The sequence below is a fragment of the Hyla sarda genome, chromosome 5 (assembly GCF_029499605.1).
Source record: "Hyla sarda isolate aHylSar1 chromosome 5, aHylSar1.hap1, whole genome shotgun sequence".
In the NCBI taxonomy this organism is placed as follows: domain Eukaryota; kingdom Metazoa; phylum Chordata; class Amphibia; order Anura; family Hylidae; genus Hyla; species Hyla sarda.
In genome coordinates, this window is record NC_079193.1 from 11,205,417 (window position 1) to 11,210,077 (window position 4,661).

The following is a 4,661-nucleotide window of genomic DNA, read 5'->3' on the forward strand; positions in this document are numbered from 1 at the left end:
TTCTTTGACAAAATAAAAAAAAATACATTTGAAGACTTGGTGTATGTGACTTTTTTCATTGTTTCTTTTTATGTGTTTCTTTTTTGTATTTACATCATTTTGCGCTCATACATCATTCATACATCGCTCTCTTCTCATTGATTTTACTAGATTTTCCAACTATTTATTCCATAAACCAGTGTTAACCAACCAGGGTGCCTCCAGCTGTTGCAAAACTACAACTCCCAGCATGCCCGGACAGCCAAAGGCTGTCCGGGCATGCTGGAAGTTGCAATTATTATTATTTTATTTTTTTTAAAATCAACTGGTGCCAGAAAGTTAAACGGTTTTGTAAATTACTTCTATAAAAAAAATCTTAATCCTTCCAGTACTTAATAGCTGCTGAATACTACGGAGGAAATTCTTCTCTTTTTGGAACACAGAGCTCTCTGCTGACATCATGACCACAGTGCTCTCTGCTGACATCTCTGTCCATTTTAGGAACTGTCCAGAGCAGCATATGTTTTCTATGGGGATTTTCTCCTACTATGGACAGTTCTTAAAATGGACAGAGGTGTCAGCAGAGAGCACTGTGGTCATGATGTCAGCAGAGAGCTCTTTGTTCCGAAAAGAAAATAATTTCCTCTGTAGTATTCAGCAGCTAATACGTACTGGAAGGATTAAGATTTTTTTAATAGAAGTAATTTACAAATCTGTTTAACTTTCTGGCACCAGTTGATAAAAAATTTTTTAAAAAAGTTTTCCCTTTAAATAATCCCAATAAATATCCGCTTAGGTGTCTGAATAGGGTTCTGCATACCCATGGAGTCATCCCTGCTGCTCTTCATGCAGTTTTATATGGCATACTGGGCCATTTTAGCTATTACCCATACCATTATGTACTATATACACTGAATCACCCCTGTATTATGTGGCCCTTTAAGAATGACATATTTCCCATATGGAGAGTAGACCCTTGACCCCGGGGTGTACCATAATAAAATCCAGTGATCAGTTTTTATTCAATCAATATTAGATGGGAAAATCCAGTGATTGGGGCGAGGCCGGATCATTATGACTAAACAATTAATTGCCATAAGGAATTAAACTCTAATGGGGGAGATTGATCAAAACCAGTGTAGAGGAAAAGCTGACCAGTTGCCCATAGCAACCAATCAGATCCCTTCTATCATTTTTCAGAGGCCTTTTCAAAAATTTAAGAAGCGATCCGATTGGTTGCTATTGGCAAGTTGTCGGCTATTTCTCTGCACGGGTTTTGATAAATCTCCCCCATAGGCATTTTCGCCATTAAGTTGATCCCCCCCCATAGCGCTGTTTCCCCTATGGCAGAATCCACAATGGTTATATAGTCATGGATGGGCTCCTGCGACTTGGCAGCAAAGACAACGGTCTTGCCATTGTGTTGGATCTATAAACAGGCGGATGGACCAATACAATGGGCTAGAGCAGTGTTCCCTGACATATAGCTCTCTGCCTGTGTAATACTACAACCTCCATCACGCCATGATAGGAGTTGTAGTTGTTTTTTTTTATCCGGTGGAGATCCACATGTTGGGTCATGAAGAACGCACAGTACCTTTCGACTGTAGATTTTAGATTTCCTTCTATAGTTGAAGCTTGCAGACAGTAGGCGATCATCCTATAGAATACGTCAACCCCCTTCCCCTGTATCATCCACAAGATGGCGCCATAATGAGGCGCATCTGGCCTGTTCCATTGAACGTCAGCCTTCCCGAAGATTTGTGCCTGGTCACTAAGTGGTTAATCACATCCAAAGGGATTTTTAGAAGACACGTCCTATAGTGCAGTGGTCTCCAACCTGCGGACCTCCAGATGTTGCAAAACTACAACTCCCAGCATGCCTGGACAGCCAACGGCTGTCCGGGCATGCTGGGAGTTGTAGTTTTGCAACATCTGGAGGTCCGCAGGTTGGAGACCATTGCTATTGTGTATTCTAAATTTCTAAATGTTCTCATCATACGTCGGAACAGATCTCATATTCCCCTATTTAAAGAAGCGTCTTAGGTTTTTGTTTTTTCTCTCTTTCTTTTGGCCTTATAGACGTTCACCAACACTAGTCCTATTCTAGTATATTTCATTTCAGCACACCGCATCCGTTTGTTCCATTTCTGTAACTGGGTCATGTGATTACTGGGTCAAAATTAGAGATGAGCGAACTTACAGTAAATTCGATTCGTCACAAACTTCTCGGCTCGGCAGTTGATGACTTTTCCTGCATAAATTAGTTCAGCTTTCCGGTGCTCCCGTGGGCTGGAAAAGGTGGATACAGTCCTAGGAGACTCTTTCCTAGGTCTGTATCCACCTTTTCCAGCCCACCGGAGCACCGGAAAGCTGAACTAATTTACGCAGGAAAAGTCAGCAACCGCCGAGCCGAGAAGTTCGTGACGAATCGAATTTACTGTAAGTTCGCTCATCTCTAGTCAAAATCACAGTGCCTACTGTGTCAGAGGAAATGGTCAGTCCTGGGTCAGCTGACTTACTGTGAACTACAGGATGACATCATCACATATCAGATCCCTCCTACTATCTAACAGACCCCCCCCCCCCAGCTCTATCTGTATACTGCTGCTGCTATGTCTATGGGATCAGGATGTATAGTAGTTATACATCTCCCCGCCAGCTCAATCTGTATACTGCTGCTGTTGCTATCTCTATGGGGTCATTATATAGTGATTATACGCCTAGCCCCCAGCTCTTTCTGTATAGGCAACAGTTATCTAAAAGACACACATTCAATTAGAAAATGCATCAAAACTGCACAGAATGTGAACTTGATTCCAAACCACTTTGTTTGCGCTTCTGGTGGCTGAATTCTAACCAAGTGATTAGGTCGGACTCATTAGGTAAAATGCAGTGATCAGACTCCACCTCCTCTCTATGCAAAGCCAGTGGATTCATGGGAAACGTAAGCAGCATTAGGAAATCATTTCAGTGATGAAATTACAATCAGAAAGGCTGAAAACCCCGTACCTGCCACATCAGCTAAAACAGGTAAGCACAAGGCATGCACAAGAACCTCTACATTCTTGTCTTATAATAGTCTATACTGCACTTTATAAGCAAAAAAAATAAAATAATTCCAGTGCTTCTTTAAAGGAAAACTGTCAGCATGTTCACCCACACTAAACCCAATACATTGCGTCCTCTAAAGTGTCCGCCACCCATCCCGGTTTTGCGCGCAGCAGGCTGGTCCCCTGCCAGCAATCTTACTTTGTGTTCCTGAAGCCCACCCCCCCTTGTTGCATATTAATTTTTTGCTTCTCCGCGTCCTAATGACGTGGAGTTTTCCCCCACCCCCCAAGCGCTGTGCTCTGTCTTTCGAGCGCATGCGCAGGTTCACGGCGCAGAGCAGTTCTGAGGACGCACACAGCTCTCACTTAAAGACAACCAGCGCATGCGCTCAGAAGACAGAGCGCAGCGCTTGGGGGGGGGGGCGGATAACTCTACGTCATTAAAGGGGTACTCTGGTGGAAAACAGTTTTTTTGTTTTTAAATCAACTGGTGCCAAAAGTTAAACAGATTTGTAAATTACTTCTATTAAGAAATCTTAATCCTTCCTGTACTTATTAGCTGCTGCTGCTGAATACTACAGAGGAATTTATTTTCTTTTTGGAACACAGAGCTCTCTGCTGACCTCACGAGCACAGTGCTCTCTGCTGACATCTCTGTCCATTTTTGGAACTGTCCAGAGCAGCATATGTTTTCTATGGGGATTTTCTCCTACTCTGGACAGTTCCTAAAATGGACAGAGATGTCAGCAGAGAGCACTGTGCTTGTGAGGTCAGCAGAGAGCTCTGTGCTCCAAAAAGAAAAGAATTTCCTCTGTAGTATTCAGCAGCTAATAAGTACTGGAAGGATTAAGATTTTTTTTAATAGAAGTAATTTACAAATCTGTTTAACTTTCTGGCACCAGTTGATTTAAAAAAAAAAAAAAAAAAGAGTTTTCCACCGGAGTACCCCTTTAATCAAAAAATTAATATGCAACAAGGTGGGCGGGCTTTGGGTGCCTGCCTCCGAAACACAAAGTAAGATTGCCGGCGGGGGCGGGGGGGGGGGGGGGGGGGGACAACGCACCTGCCGCACGCAAAACCGGGATGGATGGCGGACACTTTAGAGGGCGCAAACTCGGCCAAAACAAAACTTTACTAAGTAAGTGAGAACGTTAAAGACAATGTATTATTGGGTTTAGTGTGGGTAAACTTGCTGACAGTTTTCCTTTAAAGGGGTACTCCACTGCTCAGCGTTCTGAACGCTGGAGCTTGTGACGTCATAGCCCCGCCCCCTCATGATGTCACGCCCTGCCCCCTCAATGCAAGTCTATGGGAGGGGGCGTGACGGCTGTCACGCCCCCTCCCATAGACTTGCATTGAGGGGGCGGGGTGTGACATCATGAGGGGGCGGGGCTATGACGTCAAAAGCTCCTGACACCGGCTCCAGCATTCAGAACAGTTTGTTCCTCTGTAATGCCTTTTTCCTGTTCTCCTTATCGCCCCCTGTAGCCAAGAAAATGAACTGTAAAAATAAAAAAACACACATGCCTCCTCGGGACAATTATTTTTTTTTAACACATTATAATTTTATTTTTAGCTGAAATTTTTCTATCAAAATTCCACATCCCCCCCCTCCCCCTTTCTGAAAAA